This window comes from Aptenodytes patagonicus, chromosome 6 (genome assembly GCF_965638725.1).
Source record: "Aptenodytes patagonicus chromosome 6, bAptPat1.pri.cur, whole genome shotgun sequence".
Taxonomy (NCBI): Eukaryota; Metazoa; Chordata; class Aves; order Sphenisciformes; family Spheniscidae; genus Aptenodytes; species Aptenodytes patagonicus.
The window spans coordinates 44,822,208-44,848,066 of NC_134954.1; the positions used below are offsets into that span (position 1 = coordinate 44,822,208).

Here is a 25,859-nt window from a genome sequence, read left to right on the forward strand (position 1 = left end):
CGGCCCTTGCAGACAATGACGTCTCCCCACCTGCAGTGCTGAGATGTTTGCACTCCAGGGATGCATCATGTTCTAGACCTGCACTTTGTTTTCTGCAGTGCAGATCACATGTCTGCATGTCAGTATTTCTCAGCTATTATTAAGAAAGATTCCTCCCTGCCTCTTTACAAGTGGCACTGTTGTCTGGTTGTCTCAGGAAAATCTATACATGTACCAAACACGGGTTGTTGGTTTTTTGGGGGGCTGAAACATATTAAGCTGTCTCCTGGCTTTTAGGTGTTTGAAAAACTGCATGGAAGCTAGAAATTAAACATCCTGACAGATGTCACTATGGCTACATGGGGTATTATGAAAGAAATTTTCTTAGACTATACAGGCATTAAAGAGGGTGGGGTTTTTATATTTTTAATATTGTTTAAAATGTGCAGACTCAGGGGGCTAGATAAACAGAAAGGTTAGGGCTCCAAAGGCACTGACACGTTGGATGGCTATTGACACATTAATGTGCACTGTACGGAACCACCCAAACTGGAGATGGTTGAAAAGAACTCTTTCTACTCATTTTCTTCATGAAAGAAGTGTTTCTATAACTATTCACCCTCAGCACTCCCATTCCGTGTGTGTGTGAGCTTAAACACCTAACATAATTATTTTGGAGGCCTAGTACTCTGAAAATTAGATATTGGACTGCCAAAATCTAGTATTGGGTCTGGTTCTTTCTCTTCTTATGCCTTGAACCTATATCAGTGTACCTACAACATGTGGAATACTACAGCAGTTGCTGCAGTTGGCAGGACCCATTAGGCCTTTTGCCTGCAGGACCTAGTGACCGACATTGCTTCAGTGCTTGCATTGTGGTAGCTCTCAGGTATACAATAGGGGCTTTTCTGCCCCTCTACTCTAGTGAGACCCCACCTGGAGTACTGTGTCCAGCTTGGAGCCCTCAGCATAAGAAAGACACGGACCTGTTGGAGCGGATCCAGAAGAGGGCCACAAAAATGATCAGGGGGATGGAACACCTCTGCTATGAAGAAAGGCTGAGAGAGTTGGGGTTGTTCAGCCTAGAGAAGAGAAGGCTTTGGGGAGACCTTATTGCAGCCTATCAGTACTGAAAGGGGGCTTATAAAAAAGATGGGGGCAAACTTTTTAGCAGGGCCTGTTGCAACAGGACAAGGGGGAATGGCTTTAAACTAAAGGGGGGTAGATTTAGACTAGATATAAGGAAGAGATTTTTTATGCTGAGGTTGGTGAAGCACGGGCACAGGTTGCCCAGAGAGGTGGTGGATGCCCCATCCCTGGAAACATTCAAGGTCAGGTTGGACGGGGCTCTGAGCAAGCTGATTTAGTTGAAGATGTCCCTGCCCACGGCAGGGGGGTTGGACTAGATGACCTGTACAGGTCCCTTCCAACCCAAACTATTCTATGATTCTATGATTAAAACACAAAAGCAGCAGCATATCTCTGCTGAGAATCATTTTCTTTCCTTCTAATGGGGAGTGGTGAAAGATCTGGGACTGACTACTTTGTGCTGCAAGCCTACACTGACTCTAAATGAAATACAGAGACCTTTGCTGTAAAATGTAAAAATGGTAAATGAGGCATAAGACATGCACGTACACAAATGGAGGCTTTTGAAAGACATATGCATAAGTCCCCTTCTAAAAAAAAACAAAGGCCAGCTGTAATAAAGCATTTAAAGATTAATGACCTTGTTTCCTAGATGCGCATCCAGAGAAATGGATAAGAATCTAGAATCCTGAATCAGGATTTGGGTTTTCTCTCTCTAAGAACATGGTATATAGAGAGTACGGTCATCTTATAATGGCACCCACAGCAGTCAGGGTATAGAGCTGGCATGGCATAGAGATAACCAGAAGGAAATTTTAAATGTGTGTGTAGTAGTAATCTTGATTTTGTTAAAACTTCGTCACTCTGCAGGGAAAAAAAAATAGATAATTCAGATCAGTGACAAGCTAAAATGAGGCGCATGGCTCCACAGCTTAGCATTTGACACCCTGCAGAAGTGGGTAATGTTGCATGTCCTGGGTTCTAGCTTCAGGCATTCCTATGTATTCTAAATTCATCAGTTACTGGATAATATAAAAAAAACAGGCCTGGCAGTTGTAGCTCAAACCATGAAGTCCCCCTTACAGTTAAGTGCCTTATCTCTTAGGTTACAGGGTTAGAATTAGAGGGGCTCAAATTCTTTCCAGATTATTTCAGCTCACCAGAGAAGAGTTGAAAGTTTGGTGCATTAGCATCTGAACATGCATTAATTGCTGAGAAATGGCATACATTACACTGGCTCCTCCCCATATACTTAATTTGATGCTCAGTCTGAAAATAAATTCTGCGGAACAAAGCAAACTCAGTTGACCTTTAGGAGCATATAGCATTTCATTAATTTCTCTTGATGTGTAAAGCTTTATTTTTCAGACTTCAATGCAACAGCATGGCTTGCCCCCAACAATCAGATGAGCTTGTCTTTGTTGTGAATGGCAGGAAGGTAAGTTTTTAAATGCTTTTTTTTTTTTTAATTGAACAGCAGTGCTTTAATGTTTACTCTTCATATTCAGGAAAGCTGTCATTCTGGAGCAACAGTTTATTCATGGATAACCACCTCTTGTCTTTGATCTTCCTTAGAGCATCCTGCTTTCTACCACAGTTTTTACATAGTTTGAGTGACTTTGTATCACACCTCGTATCACAGAATTTTTAGAATTATAATTAGTTAGCTGTTTACTAAAACCTTATATGAATATGCTCCTAAAGTTGATGTAGTTGGAGTAAATACATTACTAGTAAAAGAATATGCTGCTTACTAACATAGTTTCAGTAATTAATCAAAAGAAAATAAAAGTAGTTAATTTTTTTCTGTTCTTGATGCCAAAAGCTCACATTTCATTTTCTAAGACATTTTATCACCTTTTCTTACTTTGCAGGTCAAGTGAATAAGAATTCCTATTAAAAAACACATCACCTAAAATATATTATAAGCTGAAATGAAGGAATTTTATTTCTTTGTTAAAAAAACAAACCAACCAACCTTGCTATGTATTTTTCTAGAGATATTTTTCAGTTGTTTGGTCAACATTTTTATACTCGAGAGAGAGGGTACTGGCTTTTTTTTTTTTAACCAGGTGAATTAAGGAAAAGTAATTCAATTTTTTTCTGTCAGTTATGTTTTACCTGTCATTACATGCCAACTGTGCTTAAAGGCATATTCTAAGACCTTATTTCACTCTGCAGTTCCAAATAAATTCCTGAACTAGTTCATGTTGTCTTACACCTGGTAAATTGGAGCATGCTGCTGGTATAGCAGAATTGTTGAGAGAAGCCAGAGGTTCGGTCTCTTTTCATTCTGCAGTGATGGGTCCTAAAAAATGTTTGCGAAGTTGTTTGTATTATCTTATCTCCAACAAGTTGAAGCATGCCAATGATGCAGCAACATTCTTGAGACAAGGCTAAAGCAAGGCCTGCATAAGCCCCACTCATACACATTAAACTGCATTACATTGAAAATATCTTAGTTACGTATCCTCCCTGCTCTTCTTATACTAAGATTTTCCTCTGCTTTTATGCTGATGGGTCTCTGCAAATGAAAGTGTTAATATCAACTTCAAGGAGGTAAAAATACACAGAATTTTCACACACACAAGTCCATGGCTTTAAACTGAAGGGATTTCTGATTCATGCTGATAAGAATAAAGAAAGGATCTAGTCCAAAGAGACTTTTCTTTCTACTCTTGTCTGTCCAGTGCTTACTCAGCCTCTCTTCCCTTTCAGTTCTCTGAGTAAACTATTATTTCTATTACTTTAAAAGGACATATTTGACCGCTACTGCCTGACTCATTCATTTATATATCTGCAGATTGTGATCAAGTGACAGGATCCTGTTGATGAACAAACACATCACATTAATCCACAATATCATAGTTAATCCTTGTGAGACGATTATATTAGATCCCTCTCTAACCCATAATCTCTTTATTTCATAATGTAGGTAATAGAGAGGCAGGCAGATCCCGAAGAATAGCTGCTGTATTATCTAAGAAAGCAGCATATTCTTTTTTTGAACTTTGCCTTTGAGTTCTATAATTCTGTAAATTACTGCAACTGGGGATTAAGATGATTTGTTTCACTTTTCTTTGGGAACCACTGTAAGCAGAAAAATAAGTAGAAATAACACAACTACCTTGTATTTGGTCTCGGCAGAGCAATCCAGTGCTGTATGTGCACTGTGTGTGTTAGTTACGTGGGTGTAACATTGTAAAGTTTGAGTGTAACTCTTCTAAATACTGCCCAAATCTTTACAGCTTCCCAAAGCACAAAAACCTTTCAGTGCATTTGTAATGAAAATAGTAACTAAAGAAATCAACACAGAACTACTTCCATAGTAAATAATTTGTTTAGGCCCCAGTCCTTCAAAAAGTTTGGCATAAGCTTATTTTATTATCTTATTATCTTTATTTTCTGTCATTTGAGACTCTTCAGGTTGCTAACTGCAGTCACGCTCTGCTGACTTCAGTGGCAGTTATCCCAGCTAAGAAGCTGCCATGCAGGTTATGAAGTTAAGCAAGCGTGTTTAGCTTTGCTGTTGAGAACCTTCTATGCTGGAAGGAAAACAACATTAATTTAAGGATTAACTGGAGAAGGGCAACAGCGGAAAGTAATTTATTAGCTGCAGCTTTTTTATTAGCTTGCATTGTGCATTGTACAAGCATTCAGTGGAATAATAAAGTATCTCTTTGACAGTCAAACAGTGTGATATGATTAGTCATATATTGATTACCAGTGGGAATGCACCAGTGGATAAAATTGCACTGGGTTTAAAGAAATCTAGAAACATGGTGGGGTCAGATGGAAGACATCATCTAGCACCTAAGCAAAGTGGATGCAAATGCACACACCCAGTGGCAAGAGTAATAGGACTATGTATCATTCTGAAAAGGAGGTAAAATGAAAGGAAATGGGAGATTCCACTGGACTGTAGGGCACTGCGACACCAGAAGGAGGAGACTGTGATTTGAAGGTGGAGCCTTTATACTGAGGCACATAATGGAGGGAGTCCTTCCATAGAGAATTTAGGTGTGTGCACTTGGGTATCATGCTCCATTTTAAATTACTATACTCCTTGGATGTTCAGGAAGCAGCACTGGAAGCATACTGAGATCTGCTGGCACTGTTTTGCAAATGCAAGATACAGATAATTATGTGCAAGGGTTAGGAAAGTATTATGAGTAAGGCTATTAAGAAGACCTATTGCTGTATTTGTTCAAACCATCCCACTTACAGGGTCCTGATTTCAGTCTTTTGGGAATTTACCAGGTATTGACTGTAGAGACTGAAAAATTCGGTATTGGAAGTCTGCCTCACACTCATTTCTCTCTCTGTCCGTACCCTTCTCATCTCTTTATGTGCTCTATTTTCATCTGTCTACACATTTTCTTGTCTCTGGAGCTATCTGGTCAGAAGATCCCTCCAATTCTGCACATGCACATAAAACAAGGGAGAGTCAAAAGAATATAAAGAAAAAATAACTTTTGAATGTTGTAATTTTTTTTCTTTAACAGTCTCCTTTGCAGTCTGTCTCTCAGGTACAAAAAATGGCTGTGGAGTAGGAGGCTGTGGTGCCTGCACTGTGATGATATCCACATATGATCCAGTTGCCAAGCAGATACAGTATCCTCACGCTGATATTTGGAAACAGTAATTTAGTGTTTTGAGAAAACTGACATTCACTGGAAAATATTTTGTTTCTTTCTATTTAGACGGATTTTGGGGAGTTCTGGTGCATATTTAAAAGCCTTACCTATAGCCTGCCTCTACAAAGGTGATTACAGGGTTGGCCTCACTATCACGCAGTAACAGAGATTTAGATCCTCTCTCTTCAATCTTTGAAAAAAGCCGAAACAAAACAAAACAAAACACCAACACCCCCCAACTTTCTGGGGAAATTATGTTTTTAAGTTGTGTTCTTTATGATTTGAGATTTCAGCAGCCCTTTTGTCATCTGCCTCTCCTGACTCTCTTGTGCTTATTTGAAGATATGTTACTGTGAAGAAGTCTTCACTAGATGTTTCATGTAATCGTTGATAACATCTCCATGGACTTCAGCAATAGATGTGTTAACGTTGTAATTGTACAGTTTTGCTCACAGCAAAGTTTGGAGTTCTACTTTCTTTATCTCCCTGGCTCTTGAAACTTTGTTCCACTAGAAATGTTGTGCCTGACTTCATCACATCTGGCTCTAGACTTTAGGTTTCAACAAAATATGTAATAATTTTTTTTTCTTTTTTTTTAAGCTTAACCTTCCACTTCTTTAATTAGAAAAGCTTATCACTTAATGCCTAAGTCCCAGCTGTAGGAACAGGATGCATACTCTCACGGTCCAAGTGCAGGATTCTGTATGCTTGCATATCCTTCTCCCCATGTCTTTCTGCTCAATCTGAGCATTTCTAGATTAGCTGGAGTATATATCCTTTGTTTCCTCCTCCATGGACCCATATGACAAAGCTATTTAACACCACAGTTCTCCTTCACACCTCAAAGACATCGTCCTGCCAACTCCTGCCTTCTCCCCATATGCTCACTGCATGGTGCTGCTGTCACTACTGTGGAAGGGGTTGGAAGCATAAAAACCAGGATTCATCCAATTCAGGTGAGAGTAAGCTGGACTGTGTAGGGCTGCAAGATAATGAGATTTTCCTGTCCTATGTCTGTAATCAAGTTGGGATCTGTAAGAAGGTGCTGTGAGTCTATGCAATTTAGTGTCTCTGAAGGGATTCTAGAAACTCTGGATTTTGTCTAATCTTTTTAGATGAACAGGTGTTTTTAGGAATTAATACAGCAATTGCTGTATGGAGCATGGAACGAGCTCCTCCTAATGTACTACCATGCAGGGAGAACATCACAATCTCCACAACACAGGGCTAGCCAACTGTATGCCATGTAGGATGCCAGCTTTCAGAAGGGGATGGGGAAGAACAAAGAGCATCAGTCAGTTTCATTTAGTCACCAGCATGGCATCTGGCATCTCATTGAGGACAACATACTGCATATGTTGTAGTAAGGGATGAGTGACTCCAGGTGGCAACCAGACTGACAGGTATTAAATTAGACACATTTTCCCTGTGTGCCAGAGATTTCCCTCGGATTAGGTCAGCTCTTTACTTCCTCACTCTGGCTTGTCCCTGAAAAGCGCAGTCTGACCACACAGATTTAAGAATATTTTCTAAACATCGTCTTTTTTCTCAATATTATTTTCCAAGGGTCTTGACTCTGGGACTGGTCTGTGCTGAAGCTCTGGTTGAGGAGATGTTCCGTGTTCTGTCCTTCATGGTTAGAAATATTTAACATATGATTGATGTCTAAACTGAAAGTCTTGGGCCTTGTTCTGTTCTCATGTCAAGGAATGAGGATCATGAGGGTCTAAACTGGAGCAAGTATTGTCCTTTAACTAGGTGATTGCTCTGAGCATTTTCCTCATGAATGGTCATAGTGGGATAGTCAAAATGCTGCTACTGGCCTACAGCCAGTAGATGACATACCTGAAGATGGCTATTCAGGAAGCCAGTGAATTCATATCCTGGATTCAGGGCCTGTTGTTCTGTTTTGCTCTAGGAAAGGCTAGCCAAATGCAATGGCTGCCAGTGTGGCTTCTGCACCCCTGGAATGGTGATGTCCATATATGCTTTACTGAGAAACCATGTGGAACCTTCCCTGGAGCAGATAATTTCTGCCCTGGATGGTAGGTTTCAGACAGTAAATTGTAAAAAGTATAATAAAGGGATAAATGTTTGACTGCCAAGGTCATAAGTATGATTGAATCAAAGAGCGGTAGATGATGTTCCAAAGTGGTATTTTGTCATAGCCATGGTGGTTTAACGACATCTCAAAATCATAAAATGGTGGTTCACACTGGAGACTTCAAATGGGATACACAGTGGCATTTAGCACTGGCTAAATATTAATAATTTCAATATATAAATTGATATATTTCTATATCAATTATAGACAGCTACACATCTTTTGCTAGGGTAGGTCAATATTTTCAAATGTTTTTCTTATTTTGGGACAGTTGGTGGCATCTGAAAAGGCTGAGCCTCCTTGAAGTACCAACCTGGAATCTAGCTTCATTTGGAAATTCTTTTTGGTTGAGCCTTTGGAAAATATGGCTCTTTTACTTTCTAAGTGTGCTGGGCACTTACAGCTGCCACTGACTTTGGGTTTACATGTACCCTTGTGATGCACTTAAGAATCCTTTGCATCAGTTCCAATGACTTGATCCAGGCACCACTGAAGGAATTTTGAGTTTTTTCCATTTACTTTACGGATACTTGGGTACCCAAAGGCAACTCACTCCTAGGGGCCCTATGGTTTAAGAGGTCTCCTGGAGCAACTTCAAGTGATTGAACAAATCTGCTTTGGAACAGGAAGAATCAAAACATTAATTTACAAATAAATCACAAAGCTGCCTCATTGCTTTTATAGAGTAGGATATGATTTCTTTGGGAGCCAACATGTTGCCAACTCAGAGGAACTGGACAATGCTGCTTGGATCAGGAAGAATGTGTGTGTTCATCTTCTACAGGAGGACAGGTAAGTTACACTAGATTTTTTTTCATTATCTCCTGTTTGCATTATAGAATTTGTAGAAAGGGGCCATCTTGAATTATGGCAGCATCTACTTTTCTGTCCTTGGGCATTTAGCCCAGACTGAACTCCATGCTCTGTGCTCTTGGTGCTGCAGAAAGGTAGCACAAGCATATCTGCATTGCTGTGTAGTCAGAATGGAGACAGGTTGACCTATTTAGTGACATTTTCCAGTGAGAGTGTGGATCTCAATATTAAACATTTAAGTCTACTTCGTTTTGTGAGGAAGAAAACTGTTGATCAGAGACACCTTTCTTAAAAAAGCTGGTCTTGATGTGAAGTTGAACTCTCTTAACAGAAGTTCTGCAGCCATCAGCATGGCTTGTTTCTGTGTGCTTCAGACACCAACTCTGAATTTCTGAAGATGAAACAAAGCTATTCCTGTGCAATGTCAGTTTGTACTTGTAAAGCCTTTCATAAGTGTTACTGTGTGTTAGTGGCTCCAAGATCTTCAGGGAAGAAGTGTCTCATTCTTCTGCATTCTATAGTAATTGATATATTGGTACTGCTTCAAAATACACGTTGTTTTATTCTCACTCTACGTATGCACATTCTAAAATCACAATTCACCTCATTTGTGTTTCTTCTGACAAATGTTCCACAATTGTTATGTATAAGGGTACACATGGGAACTCCAGTACACATAAGGCCTTCAGAAAGGTTCTCCATTCCCTGTGTGCATCTCAGAACTTGTCTTCATCCACCTGCAAGAAGAGGCCACAGTGCCCTAATATGACTCCATCTTGCTTCATGATGAGGAATTGAACTCCCTGGATAAATTTCCTCTGACTGAAAAACTTAAAGTAACCTCTAAAATAAAATGTCTTTGGTGATTGGAGGAAAACTTGTTTCGACAGTGAAAAACCTTAGAGCCCCAAGGAGCGTAACTGGATGTATGTGTACATTTGTGCACGTGTGTATTGTTTCTGCCCCTTTAAGAACTGAAAATTGTTGGCCAGCTGCTGCCAAGGTTGTTTGAAGCATGAATCTGGCAATGCAGCAGTTGCCAGTTAAAAAACAGCACTTACTTTGGGTGCTCTTTTATTTGGCTTTCACTGATTCGCTCATAGTTGCTTTCATCCAAGTTAAATAGCTGGTGCCTAATTATTGTGAAGATCAAGGGAGAGCCAGAATTTTTTGCCATTTCATCAATGGAGTCAGTCAGTAGACTAGGTCATCCAGAGCCAGATCTTATAGTAACCATGGCCATGATCTGTTCAGAGTGCCCAGAGATAATGACTGTTTGGGGAAGGGATAAGAGACTTCAGACTAGGTGTCGTGGTTTAATCTCAGTCGGCAACTAAGCACCACGCAGCCGCTTGCTCACTCCCCCCCACCCGGTGGGATGGGGGAGAGAATTGGAAGAGCACAAGTGAGAAAAACTCGTGGGTTGAGATAAAAACAGTTTAATAATTGAAATAAAATGATAATAATAATAATATGATAATAACAATAATACACAAAGCAAGCGATGCACAGTACAATTGCTCACCACCCGCCGACAGATGCCCAGCCAGTCCCCGAGCAGCGGCCCCCCCGGCCAGCTTTCCCCAGTTTATGTACTAAACATGACGTCACATGGTATGGAATGTCCCTTTGGCCAGTTTGGCTGTGCCCCCTCCCAGCTTCTTGTGCACCTCCAGCCTTCTCAGTTGGTAGAGCAGGGGAAACTAAAAAGTCCTTGGCTAGTGTAAGCACTAGTTAGCAACAACTAAAACATCGGTGCGTTATCAACTTTGTTCTCATCCTAAATCCAAAACACTGTACCAGCTACTAGGAAGGAAATTAACTCTATCCCTGCCGAAACCAGGACACTAGGATATGTCAATCTCTTTTCCTATTCAATATACTTGAGACCTGTTGCGATCTGGTCTGATAAGATTTTTAATTCTGAAAATAAATCAGTGAGGCAGAAAAAACTAACCAGTGCTGGTAACATGGCATATTCAGAGTCTCCTTTCATGTAAGCTCCTGAAAGCTCAGAAGATGCATAGCCTCAGCAGAAAAAATACATTTATAAACAAGTAGAAAAAGCTAATTTTTATTGTGTGCTGTCGGTATTCAGTTCTTGCAGTGCTTATGCAAGGGTGGAGAGGCTCTCCTTAAGCAGAAAAGAAGTCTTTCTGATCAGATGGACTGCTACATTGTTTGTTGTCACGTCAAACTCTGCCAGAAAGCTCCTTAACAGGCACAGTTTATGAAAAGAACATAACTATACCATCCAGCACTGCAGTTTCCCACAGTAGACATTTCATGCAATGTGGCTGCTACACATTTGCTATGACCAGTTTCAGGAAATACTGCAAGATCTTTCTTGAGGCTTGATGTATTTCAAGCAAAGGCTTGAGAGTCATTAGTATGATAATCTCCTGTCTTTAGAGTAGATTGTGAATAGGTATAACAAAACTAAACATTAAAAATCAATTTGGGCATCTTGAATTTTTGAATGCAACTCAACCTATAAAGTGTCAAAACTCAATGTCATCTCAGGAAAGAATCTCATCTGTTGACAAAGACTTGCAAATTACTCTGAAAATATGCATTCTTCTTTTTTTCCCCCAATTTCTTTGCAGATTCATTCAGGTATTTACAATCCAGAAGAATTCCTACTCATGGATCCAACACAGGAATTTATATTTTCTCCTGAACTAATAGTAGGCCTTATTGGCTTTTGTTATCATGCAAGCATGACTGAGTTCCTGCAGGTGTTGAAAACATGATGTTTTTGTTAAGCCGAAAGATCTATCCTCAGATAAACAGAAAAGATCAGTTTTAGTCAAACATAATGAGGCATTTCAATGTGTTTAATCTATATGTTGCCATTATTACAACTAGCTCATATTTTCAAAAAAGAAATTGTTTGCCTCTCCAGAACCAAAACCGTGTTTCCAGACTTTTCCCAAAAGCACTCCTTACTGAGAACCATTTCATTTTGGACCAGTTGGCCTTTTTTGTGGAATATAGCATTTTCTTTGAAAGTTCCCAAATGAGCTTCTCCATCTTTTCTGTCTTGTGATTCTCTGTTAAATTCAAGCGACCACAGGACCCATTGTTTCTTTCCAACTGGTACATAGACCCTGGCAACCTGAGACGGGACTTACATGTGGGAAATGCTGCAGGTCCACAGGAAAGGCAAAGGACTTGGAGAGGAAAGAAGAGGGTTTATTGCAGTAGTTATTGGAAAGTCACAGAAGGATAGATGGAAACTCTAAAGGAGGAGGCGTAAAGTGCCCATGATCTGCAGAGAGAGGCAAGAGAAGAGAGCTGTGAAAATGGTAGTGCAGGATTTACCCAGACCAGACTGAGTAGAATCCAAGCAGGCAGGTCCAGGCTGGTTTTTTAATCCTCACTCGTGTTTCAACAGCTTCTTGTGAAATTCCTTATTTGCACTCCTTTTGCAAATATTCATGGGCACTTCTTGCTGTTATTACACAGTCACCTCAGAGGCACAAAAGTTCATTTGAGTTCTGGGAAAGCATGGCATGGTTCTTTGATTTGTAACTGCATTACAGAGTGCTTTTTGCTGCAAGGCAGTTGGCTCTGTAAACATTTGTCATAGAGTACAAGTTCCTTGTTTAATGATTGCCTCTCAGTGCAGAACATGCATAGTAAGGCATAAGCTCCTTTATGAAATCATGAAGTGGAAGGCAGATTTGCCTTTCTGCTACTTGACCTGCCTTTAAGAGACTCATGCTTTAAGCATGCAAGTATTAAGTGGACATTTTGCAACTCTTATACTTGGATTAAAGATCTTGGCTAAACTATTGCTGGCTCAAAAAGCTGTTCAGCCAGAAAGGACGTGCTGTCATCTGTTCTACATGTTCAGGCTGAGTTGCCAGGAGGAGTGAACTGCTTCTCCAGGCGACACAAGGTCTTTAACATGACCTTGATTGATTATGCTGAGCTTGTTCAAATCCCATTGGAGTCTGTTTCAAGCTCTCAGTAGATTTAAACATGTTGGGCGTTAAGCTCCGTGTTTAGAAATTAAACCTGCTTGGTGAATATGCTTTAAATGTCTGTAGTACTGGAAAAAGCACGTGAAATGCAGCTGTGACGATATCTAGGCAGTAATATTTAGTGACAGATTCTTCTATGGCAGGAGGGGTGCCCACACCACTAAGATTATGACTGGTTCCACAGACACATAGCTCTTTTTTTGTGTTTCAGGCATGTGTTTTACCTAGAAGGCAAGTCCATAGTTGCAACAGTTTTCTGGCTTGTCCACTGATCTGTTTGTTCATTGCATTTCTCAGTGATTGCTTTTGCATATTTTGAAACCATGATTCCACATGGCACTTGTCAAATATGAAAAGAACATACATGGTATTCTCAGGGGAAAAAAAGGATATATTTAGTCTTGTAAGACAGGAGGTGCCTGAAAAATGCTTTGATTAAACAAAAATGTAAACACCGATCAACCATCCCAAGGAGACAATATTTCTGAAAAGATTAGTCCTTGCAGACAAATGGGAAAGTAGGTACTTTAATTTTAAAAAACATTTTACATATTGTAGAAACTAGTCTGGGTCTAGTACAGTAGATACAAGACACTCAGCAAATGGGGATGCAGTGATCCTCCCCGACTAAGAGAATACACTTCTTGCATTCTGTCACATATGAGTGTCACAGTGAGATTTTGGCATCCTGATTTCCCACAAAGTCCAATCACCTTGCTTTATTTTTTACATCATATACAAAGGGTGTCTTGCAGAATCATCAGAGCAGGAGAAAGGAAAACATAAGGCTAATCCTCTCCTACCACTCATTTAGTGTGTCTCTTACCAAGTCATTTAGTTGGTTCTCATCTCAATTTCTCGAGCAATAATATAGTTACAATAAAAGCTCAGCATTGTACAGTACTTCAGGAACATCAGATGAAAAGCCCCATTAATGTCTCACTGTCTATCATGACACAGTGTCCTAGTTGTCAATATGGTGGTTTATATTGACATTAGTCAAAATTACCAAATCTTTGTCTTTTCCACCATAGAGAATGGCTCGAGAGCAGCAAAGAACAACTCTGATTTTCCAGGACAAGAAAAAAACATGGATTTCTCCCACTAGCCTGAAGGAGCTTCTGGAGCTGAAAGCCAAGTATCCAAAGGCAGCCCAGGTTGTGGGGAACACCAGTGTGGGTATGGAAGGACAAAAGATCTTTTGACACAGGGATTATATTATGCAGTAGGCACATAATCTTGCATTTTATCTTCTGGGGATCCTAAATGCATTCTCTTACCACAATGATTATGCTTCAATATTTAGGCCAATGTCATTTCCTCTGATTTTTTTCAGCATGTCAATAACTAGATTAGGACTAGTATCACCATCGCCTGAGCCCAGGATGCCTAACTTCTCCCAGTAACCTCAGAGAGACAATTTGTGTGAATAAGGAAGGACTCACTCATGCTGATGAGAGCCAAACACTTCACATCCACGTTAGCTTGAGCATCACAAAATAAATAATGCTCATGAAAAGGGCACAGTAACCCCATATGCCATGATATTCAGGTACTGGCTAGTTTCTGCATAGTATGGATGTTGGGGTTTTTACTTTTATAAATTGTCAGTATACTTTTTTTTGAGTGAGTAATCAGTCAGGAGGAATTTGGTAAGAATATTTCCTTCACTGTTGGGACAGTAAAGGCACAGATCAAAAGAGAACCCTTTGGGTCTTCTAATTATCTGTACATTGCCCAGTAAAGGGCATGGCATTTGTTTAGTAATATACCCCCATGATGCAGTACTTGGCAAAGATCTTAAGTCTAAAAACTTCAAGTCCCTTCACATCAAGGGAAAGCTCTCTGTTATCATCAGATCAGGCTCTAAAACAGTTACTGCACAGCAAAGAGGACTACCATAGAAAGCCTGAGGTTTACAATAGAGAGAGGTCACCAGATAATCTAGTTACTACATCTATAAACGAGTTTGGGAATAGTCTTTTTTAAAGACATTGCACAAGAAGAGAACAAGGGAATTATGTAGCTCATATAGAAAGGTGGAATGAGTAGCTAGAAACATGATAAAGCAGGTGTAAAATTATGTATAGCTCTGAGGTGAGAAGTAAAATCTGAATGTGATATAGGAAAGGACCAGAAACCAGTCCAGAGGAACAAGGAGCCGGAGTCAGGAAAGAGTATATTGGACTTTGGACTTCAGATCAGCCTTTGGACTGCAGAAAGAAGCAGATGAAGTGGACCTGGTAAAAGCAGTAAAATGTGATATTCAAGATGCTGCACAACAAAAAACCATGAGATTTTGAAACTACTTAGTTACAATGGTTTTGAACTTTTCAGTCTCTGTGTCAAGGAATATGGTTAATTCTTTAAACAGATCTCCAATCCTACTATCGTTCTTTGCCTTTCAGGACACAAAAAAAATTGCCATGGTGTCTATCATCCAATCATTCTCCATCCTGTTAGGATTCCAGAAATGCATGTTGTGAGTAGCACAAATGATGGTAAGTCTCCAAGTTACCTCTACTGATGGTACAAACAATGGTGACTGAATTAACTTGGGTTTTGTATTTTGAAACCAGAAGCAATAAGAACTGTGTAGTCTCATTGGTGCGGAATGTTTTGGGTTTTTTCTCTCTATAGCAGTCATTTCACTACACCTTTTAACCAGTATGTTAGCTCACCTATGGTCTGGAGATGATGGATGGTGACAGACAATTTATGAAACCGTTCTGTGAAAATATATTTGTTCAAATCTCAAATTTCTGCAGACAGCAAACACAGAGGAAGGCCCTAAGTCCGCCTTATTTTTTTTGTTTTCACTGGTCATGAGCCTTTCTATCACAACCATTGATCTAACAAAGTCTGCAGAACGTTGATTAAGCTAGGGCTAGATTTTTAACACAAAATATTCAGACATAAATTTCGAATCCAAAACATCACAAGATTTTCTTTGGAGTGGCTGGGCTGGATTCTCAGCTAATAGAAATTATCACAGATGCACTGACATGAAAAGGGCTGTGCTAATGTTCATCAGTCGAGAATCCAGTCTGGTAGGCACATCACCTCCATGGGTGGAGGCATTACACCTGTAGCAAAAGAATGAAATGCAGCATCTTCCCTATGGGAAATAAAGCTATTAAAAATCAGAGAAATTAACATTTTATTACAGTTGCCTCTTTCTCTCCTTATGTTCACCTAGCTGATTTACAGCAGCTACTGAATTATAAATATTTTCAAATTATTATGCTAATATCAGTTCAACTCTGCATTTAAGCAGATCCATCAATAAAAGATTACTTTAGAACACAGCCCATTTGTTCAGAAAAAATGCTACACAACACTTGAAGACTTCTCTGGAGGCTTACTCCAGTGTTCACTGAAGTCCATGGTAGTGGCTTCTCTGATAATACTGGAAGTGTGATCGAGTGTTTGCGGCTTGGTCTTGGAAGATTCCAATACATCCTTCATCCTAATGAGTCAACTGGTGTTCGTGTCTTTGGGGATACACAGCACAATAAAGGGATATGCATTGGTGTGTGCAAATACGCAATGTATATTTGTCAGGTATGTGTGTATACTAGGAACCATTGCTGAATAAGCAAATAGTATCTGCACTTCTTATTGCATGTAATATAAAATGCATCTTACTATCATTTCTCTTTGTCTTCCTGCTGACAAGAGCTGTGTACAAAAGTAAATCTTTAGAGGCCTTATCAGCTATATATTGCATTTATATTGTAACACTATGCTTTCACTGTTTAAACTCATTTGATCTCAGGGCTAGTAATAGGGGCTGCCTGCTGCTTGGCCCAGCTCAGAGACATCCAGATGGAGGCAGTCCCAAAACGTCCAGAGGAGAAAACAAAGATCTACCAAGCTCTCTTGCAGCACCTGAGAACTCTAGCTGGAGAACAGATCAGGAGCATGGCGGTATGTATTCAGCAGTGACAGTAAATAAGCCAACATTACAGACATATCTGTGTGAATGTCACTTACAAATATATGGAGACAAGCTGGGTGAGGCTGGGATCATGCCTTGTAATGCTAAATAGCTAATACCGTCACAAAAGTTGTATGAAATAACCAGGAGTTCTACGCTAGTTAGCAGGGGCAAATACCCAGAGAACTGTAACCAGATAAACTCCTGGTATCCTTGCCCACTGGCTGAGCAGAGAACTGAAAGCGGCTGAGCAAAGAAGAAAAGCGGGGTTCTCTGATAAGGTACTGCACACCCTGCAGCCAATCATACTTTAGCTTGACTATCAATGCATAGCTGTTTACCCATCATGTATTAGGCATCTCTGATCTTGTCCCTGATTTTCCTTCAAAATTCCCTTACCTCAATACCTTGTATTTCTTCCTTTAATTAGGGGAATGGCCATCTTTTAGGAGGGCGGGGGGCAGAAAGGTAAACCTGGTCTCTCTCAAAGAGATGATATGAGACAGGACTTTTGAAGGAACAATAAATTAAATCACATTAAAAAGTACAAATGTAGCACTTCAGATAAGATTGAGCAAAACAAGCAGAAGTTCTTCCAACAGGCCTTTTAAGTGAACAAAATAAGGTTATGATACAGATCCCTGTTACACATAAGAAGGGCAAGCCTAAAAATAACCTCATTGTTTGTTAATGTCTTTAGGAGGACACATTGTAAGCAGGGGATCTACCTGGGGCTTGAACCCAAGTTTATCAGTTGGCAAATCTGTCCTCAGCTTGGCATCAGGAGATAGGCTTTGGACTCCCTGCCAAATATCTTTGCTGGATGGGCAGAACACTGCAACAGAGCATATGGCTATAGGTAATAGTTTTCAAATGAAACACTACTGGGCATCTCCTAGATGAATTAGAATGGTACATGTTGCTGAATGGAGGACAACATTATCCTGGTATTTGCCCATCATTTAACTGGCAAAAAGTGTCTGCCAGTAGAAACACTGTCTTTCCGTTTCACAAGACAAAATGAAACAACATCTAGCAATCTCATGAACGCAAGGTGGGCAGGCCTGACAGGTAGAAAGGTCTCCTTTCTACACTGTCTTTGGCTATATTGCTCCATTTATCAGACAGGTTAGCTTTGTCTTGTAACTCCACCACTGTTTGTTTTTATTGCTTATGTCTCTCTCATTTTAAGAAAAGCTCGTTCATTCTCTAGGGCCATGCACCTAGAAACTTCTCTGGAAGTCACTGGTACTTTTGTGCATATGTGTGTGTATACATGTGCATCATTTTTAAATAACACTTCTAGTAATCAAGCCCAAGCAAGTCCCACCCTTGTCACATAGAATCTGTGGGTACTTTGGAAAATCTTGGCAACAATTTCTACTGTCTTTGAACTAAAGATGTAGGGCTGATGAACAGGGCTGATTCTCCATCTCATTGCAGTGCTCGATAATTTCTTAAAAGCTTACTGTGCTTTAATGATTTAATGGTCTAAGAGCTTTTGAGCAGAAACAGAATAGCCATATTTAAACCTAAATCTCTGATTTTCTGAATATTATTAGCATTTGTAAGACATATTTTCTAGAAAGTATGAAAGACTCGGTATTTTATGTTATGGGGAACTATAGCATTCATATAGGGAAATATATTGCACTTATGTATCATAAAGGTTGGCCTTTCCACTCAAAGGATTTTGCAGTCTAAGGCTATACCCTGAATGGAGCTGACTGTACTAAGGCCATATTGGCCTTAATATATTCTTTTGCACAGATTCAATGAAATTTGAATCCGCAATGCAGAAATGTGTCCTTCTTGCTCCACATTCAATAACAGACTAGTTTTCTCCAACAAATGGTAAACGACAGATTCTTTTAAATGATCAGTTTCTTGCTGGCTGTGAGCATGCAGACATAAAGCCCAAAGAGGTCATTGTTTCTGTTCTCATCCCATAATCTATGAAGGTAAGACCCCAATGTTTCAGAGGTTTCATTCAGGTTCCAGTGTAGTTATTAGGAATATTTCCACTGTCTTCAGTGGGCATTGAAACATGCAGGTTACTACTGCTTTGGAAGTAGCTAAGAAAGCTCTGGCATCCCTCCATCACCTCTCCCACTTCTTCCAGCTGGCCATCATCTTCTGCTTCTTTGGGCCTCTTACGTTTTTTTCCCCCCCTCTTAAATGTGCACTTGTGCCCCTTCCAGACACAGAAATTTGGGCTGCCTGAATATTCCAGGAAAAATGCCATATTGTCACACAGTCTTCAGCAATAAAGCTCATTTCTGGCCTCTTGTCACTAACTAATTAGCAATTTACACTGAACAGTCCTAAGCTGTCGTTGCAACTACTTACAAAATAAGGTCCTAACTGCTGTGACCAAAGGTGGCAGCATGTGGCTTTAGGGGGTTAGGGGCAGTGGAAATGGTGTCATTGTTACTGTGTTCTTAGATATCCCTCTAGTAGATGTGAGGAAAAGTACGGGGCAAGTAGAGGAAGACCCGACTACAAGCTAATATGTTGTGATTGAAGTCAATGAGGGATTGACCACAGGACTCTCTGCCAACCTTGACATCAGATGGTCAGTCCCCAGAGCAGCTGCCCACTGCAATACAGCATACTAAACATATGTGGCCTCATGCTGGAGGAGTGCTTCTGTCCATGAGAGGCTGGCCAGCCGTGGCAGGTTTCCCATGAAAAACGACAAGATTCGCATGAGCTCAAAGCCTGCAAAAGCATAATCTATGTTGGCAGCAGCAACAGTGCTTCTGCTGCCCAGAAACTTTGAGCCTTAGTGGTGATTTGAGAGACAAACAGCCTGGAAGAGAAAATTAAGGAGGAATGGGTTAGTTCCTTCCACAAAGTAAAAGAAAAAAAGAAATCCCAACCTGCTTTGTCCCATGACAAGTTGTGCCACAGAACAAAAGTTATCACAGAGGGTATTTCAGAGTCTTGCCTTTCAGAGACAGTTGCACCTAAGAACAACAAAGGTGGAGACAACAAAATGAACAAAAGACAATAGCACTGCTGGCAAACTCAAAAGGTCACTTCGAAGAGCAGGAAAATTATCTGTCAGCCATCACATGAATAACATGTGAGATTGAGCAGCCTCACCACAGGAAATTAACACCATTTTTTGGGGAGGCTGCTTCTGCTGCTTGCTTTCATGTTGAATCACCTTTTTGATTAACTCTGCTGACACAACAAAAAGGTACGTGCACACTTTTTTGGCAAGACTTGACAACAGAAAGTGTAGATGGAAACCTGGCTGTCAGTTCTCCCTCTTGTTCCTGTCAGCTGCTGGCTTTTGGTTTTGGGTAGCTTGATGTGAACGTTGCTTCAGTGAAGCAATGTAAATCCTTTTGAGACGATTTTCCATCTCTGACAAAACTCACTGTTCAACATGAAATCCTGAGTTTTACATTTGTCATGAGAGTATCACATGTAGTGATACATGTAGTGACAGACCTGCTAACCCCTACTTTAAAAGTTCTGTGGCTGTCTGAATCTGAAGTTTCTTTCTGGGGCTACAGAAAGGGCACTTTATACACTTTCTTCAAAAGACTTAACTGTGCCTGATCATAAATGAAATTGCTATTATGTTTTCTTTTAAAATATGTGGATTTGTCTCCAGAACAAAATATTTCTGACAATAGAAAGCCCAGCTGTTTCTAGCACCTCCATCTGTAAATGCCATTATTGTAGCATAAAATGTAGAATCTCTGAGTGCAAAATCTTGACAAAATCAGGCTCCTTAGCACAGTGGGGCTTCCATGTCCTGGAGAAGAAACCACTATTTTCTCATTCAATTTAAAGAACATACCAGCCATATATGAAGTGGCCTGTACCAGGACTGCTTTTCCAGCACTCTGAAGTCATTAAACCGCTGATAAAATTTAAAATTTGGCAAGTTTTCTAACATGTAGATAACCTCAAATAATGTCCCCTCTTAGTGTGTCTGTTTATGATTAGCTTAGTACTTCAAGAAAAATAAAAAGTTTAACTGAAACAGTAATTCTAGCAAATGTTCTTTTAAAATGTTGCTTTCTTTGGACAATGGTAACACCTAAAATAGAAGGAATAATAGATTTGTTTTCTTTCAATCAATTTCTGCCATTGATGGAATTTTTTTTTTTTAATTGGCATGAGATATGACTTTATTGGTTCTGAAGATGAAGTGTAAAAAGTTTATAAATGGCCTCCAAAGTTTTATTTTTAGAAACAAAAAAAATCTTATTAGGTACCTATTCATCCAGTATGTTGGAGACTGGTCTTTGTAGATCTAGGATGAAATTGCTAAAGAATATTCAGACAGTTTTAAGTAAGCAGTTCCATGCCTCCAGAAGCCAAACTCCCAGCAGGAGTAGGTCAGTATGGAGTTAAATTTGAGAGCTTATGTTTGCAGAAGTTCTGGAATCACACATCCTGCATCCATGTTCTGAAAATTTTCAAGTCTGGCAGTTTTTCAGTTGCAAGCGATCTGATTCTGAAATATTTTCAACAGCTCTGAATGCCATTAACAGACATATAGTATTTCTAATCTGGGGACAGAAGAGAATGATATGAACTACAAAAAATGAAAAAAACAGAAGCTCTTTTTGATGGTGAAAGGGGAACAACTATCCTCCTCTTTCTAATACAACCTTTCTTTCTACAACCATCTATCCATCTGAAAAAGGATCATATGGATGATGAAAGATTGTACTATATAAAAATCATCTGACTTTCTGAATTACGATTAACATGTTGTTTGGGTTTTATTTTTGCTGCAGGACGCAATAGAACATAATTCATACATTACTGAAGAAAGGAGAACAGAAAAAGGAGGTATTGAGAAAGGATTCAAGTCTGCTGATGAAATCATAGAAGGTAGTTCATACCTGCAGTGCATCAGGCAAGCGAGGGGAATTGTGCTAGTTCAGAATCTATTTCCAGCTGGTGGCTGAATTTAAATTTCTATTCTATTCTCAAAAAAAAACTTATTCAGTTGATTTTTTTCCCCTTCACTGGGAATGGAGATGAAATGGTCACGTTTAAATGAAGCTTAGCTAACACCTGCTAGCTCATGTTGACTGAACTCTACCATTTCCTTGTCTCAGGAACAAGGTTAGTTAGACTCAGCTAACTAAAATGAAGTGCCCTAATCCTAGGACAAACATTACAGCTAAATAAGGCTTTGTTTATGGGTGTTAGCTAACTTAACTTATCCCATCTTAAGTTGACTGCTAATGCCAGAAACAAGGGGATCAGAGTAAATTGGTTTGGAATACCACTCCTACAGTCACCAAATTCACTGTCTTCAAATAGTAAACATGATCCAGTAGTCCCAGGGCACACTCTGTGCATAAGTATCAGACCTGTGTTTAAGAACTATCAATGAAGAATATTCCACAAGCTCCTATTGTAGTTAGTTCTAGAGTTTAACTGTCCTTATACATAGAATGCTTTTTTTCCTGATACCTAATCTAAATCTCCCTTCCTCCAAACTTTAAAGGTTCACCCTCTAAACAGAGTCCTCTCATCTTTTCCCCATAAGTCATGTCTGCTAACCTTTTTCATTGCCACTGCTCACTTCTCCATTATCTCTAATTTCACTACATCCAGCTTCAGTATGGTAATATTTCAGACTAGGTTTCACCAATGCCAAGTAGAGTCTCCCAGAAATTCTATGTAACTTTAGTATCACAGAATGAGATTAGGGTTGTTGTGGTGTTATCTATTGTGGATATACTGTCAAGTTATGCTCTTCTGTAATCCCTGCTTAGATCTTTTTCAATAGTGCTATCTAAAGTACCGGCACTTACCCGTACTGAACTTCATGCCATTGATTTTAGGCCATTTCTCCAATATAGAAAAATCACTTTCAAATCTGGACCTGTCCTTTAAAGGGCTTACAGCCCTTTCCAGTTTGATGTTATTTGTAGTTTACTCATTAGTTATTAAAGCAACCGTGGGGTAACATTAGACTCAGAAGAGACTCTTCTATGATTCTACATGCATCATCTTTGCAGCTTGACAGCCAGTCCTGCTGCTTTCTGAGTGCAGCTTTCAATCAGTTGTATCCCTGATTTATCTGGATTGTACTTCTCAACTTGCTTATGAGAGTAGTCTGTGGGACAGTGTAAAAAGACTTATTAAAATTAAGGTATATGATATCAAGCTATGTTCCTCTTAACATTGGCTTGGCCAGTTTTAATACTTCCCCTAATTCTGTGTTTCTAACACTTGAATGCAGCTCTGAAATTTGTTAGTGAGCACCTTATAAATGCTTAGACAACTCGTGTGCTTTTCTGATTGTCCTCTCATGACATAGATTATCACACCTACCTTCTGCTGTTATCACTCCTCAAATTTCTGCAGCTGAGTTTTTCTCTTCACTGAATACTACCTACACATGAATTGACACTTGCTTGATCACAAGAGGGAATGTAGCAGACCATCAGCCCCTTTTCCTTTTTTCAACATCAATTCTATCTGTATCATGTTTGAAAGAATGATCAGATTTATCTAAGTTGTTCTTGGAGACGACCAAGCATGAAGACTCTGCAGTCTCCCCAGGCAATTTTTTCCAGTGCTTCACCATTCCTGTCATTAGAAGGATTATCCTCATTGCTAACAGTTTGCTGCCATTTAAGTACTACTGTGCTTCTTGTTCTCTCTACTGTGAGCACATAGCACAGACTATTCTCTTCCTCTTTGCAGCAGCCTTCCATGGATTTCAAGATTCTTGAAGTCTTCCTTCACTTTTTTGGGCTGAGCCCCCTCAGTTCTCTCATTCTCTCCGTGTAGGTTCATGACCTCATGATTTTTTTTTTTCTCTTCTTTGGACTTCTTCCAACTGTTCCCCACTAAATGTCATGTCACCCTCTAGTGGCTTCAGTTCTTCTGCATGAACATGTGTTTCAGGAATAACTGCTAGGGAAATACTGTCAGACCCAAGTTAAGGTTACACAGAGAATTTACAGACTTAGCTTTTATGCTGTACTGTGCTGACAGATTTCCCTCTCTGTAAGGGAAATGGTACAAAAGTAAAGTGTTGGGTAGAAATGTGCAGAAAAAGTGTAATAGGAGAAGGGCATACTAGTGGAAAGAGGATAAGAAAGGAAGAGGAGAGCTGTATTTTCCCTCACAGAATGATTCAGAAGAAGATATAATCCTGTTATAGCAGAAGAGATGTAAACTCCTAAAGAAGAAAAAGCATGAGATATTAAATTGATACTGATCTTATCCTGGGGGGGTGGGGAACTATACAAGGATTAAGTGATTGAATAATTTCCTCTCAGTAAACACAGGTCCCAGAAGGTGTAAACCTGAGATACAAAGAAATAAAAAATAAATGAAACCCTTTTTCTTCTGTGACAAAACTCTTTTTCCCTGCCATATATACATATATATATATGGGCAAATATAAATTTCCTCGCAGTTCATTTGAAACCCAGCTTAGATTTTCCTATAATTATATACGTAACAGGTGAATTGCACATGGGAGGACAGGAACATTTTTACCTGGAAACAAATAGTGTGCTTGTTATTCCAAGAGTGGAGGATAATGAAATGGACGTGTGTCAACTCAGCATGCAATAGATGTACAGGTAAAACAAAGTATTAATGATACCTGTTTCTTACCTTGCTAAATAACCTTAAAGCTGAACTATATGGCCAGGAGTTGCTTTCAGTCTTCTGTGCTTCTCTTGAAACTCCCTAATGGTGTTCCCAGTTCAGATTAATTGATTTGAATCTTTTTATGAAAATAAGAGGCCTGACTAGTAATGATGAAGCTGAATGTAACAGTAGGTCTTGTGCTATTTGTGTTATCCAATGCAGTGCAGACACAAATGAGCAGTATTACTATGGGATGAACAAAGGGTATCTTGGATAGATAATATGGCTGTAATCACCTTGTTGAGAAAAGACTAATTCTGTCTTAGATATATTGGCCAAATCCTCCTAAAATCAGTGAGAATCCTTAGTACAACCCTGAACAATCACTTTTTTGCAGCAATGAGTGTCTTCAGCTTTAGAATGAGTATTCAGACAAGTTGCGTTGCTCGTATGAGTAGTTACATTGATGATGATGGGGTCATAATCATGTGTAAATAGTGATAAATGAATGTGTAAAGAATAACAACATACAATTCATATGAAATTATGGGAAAAAAAGGTTAACAGGTCCTAGTTAACATCAGAATTGGATCGTAGGTCTGTAGAAAACAAGTTTCAAATAATATATGTTAATTTCTACATGTTTAGGATTAGCTTTTGCAGTTCATCACTGGCTTGCATTTTTTAAGCTTTCCCTGTCAGCCTGGCAAGACAAACCTCTATCTGCTTCTCTGGAAGCACTGTCAGAGGAGATATTTTCAGAATGCAATGGTTTGTCAGTATTTTAGCTACACTGTCTAGTGTGCTGTAAACGATCACTCTGTTCCATTCAGCTTGATATTTTAGTGGATGCTTTATCTCCAGCTGCAGGTGAAACTTGCAGTTTTATATAGAGATTATCATATCTGGCATCAGATAATCAAACTAGTTTATGGAGCTGTTTTTACATTTCCACTCTTCTTTAAAGACTAGATTGTGCTTTCATTAGCATCTTCACTTGTTTGAAATCTTTTTTTTGTTTTGTTTCTATAGCAACTCTAGTTTTCTGCCCAGGATTCTTAAACCTGTTAGCTTTTAATATATGGTTAGCCATGGAAAACAGGCATTTTTAAATGTACTTTGGTAGGTAACAATTCTCAGTAAAATCCTGGATGTTCACTTTTGCAGGAATTAGTGGCTTCAGCTTTAAACCTCCAGTCCAATAAAATTATGTGCCATGTGAAACGTGTTGGTGGAGCATTCGGTGGGAAGATTACGAAACCTTCACTCTTTGCTGTAATTGCAGCAGTGACAGCCAACAAGTAAGTTGATTTAACTAAATCAAATGACTGATTTAACTAAAACAAATTAAAGATGACAAGAATGAATGAAAAAGGAACTTCAGTCTTGAACCCTACTTGGGGGGTTATCTTGATGACATCATCTTTCTCATCTCTTTGGCAGTAAATCTTGGATAGAGGCTTGAAAATTCTCTGGGCTTTTGGCAATGGAATTCATTTACTATCTGAGAGCCAAAACAAAGGCCCCATGCAGTTTCCCTCAAGGTTGATCTGTACAAATCCCAACCATTCAGGCCTTTCCCAGGCACAGTGGCTTCAATTTCACTCTAGATCTTCAGTGAAAGTGTTTTTTATCCTAATACATAGGTGTGCTCACATCAGGCCTTTATGCTACAGCTCTCCTTTACTCTGGCTTCCTGGCCATGTCCTGTG

The 25,859-nt window shown here is 39.4% G+C and overlaps 1 pseudogene; it reads left to right on the forward strand.

Annotated features, from left to right (window-relative positions):
* The first annotated feature begins 2,452 nt into the window (after nucleotides 1–2,452).
* LOC143161511 (aldehyde oxidase 2-like) overlaps nucleotides 2,453–25,859 on the forward strand; it is a 43,852-nt pseudogene continuing 20,445 nt past the window's right edge.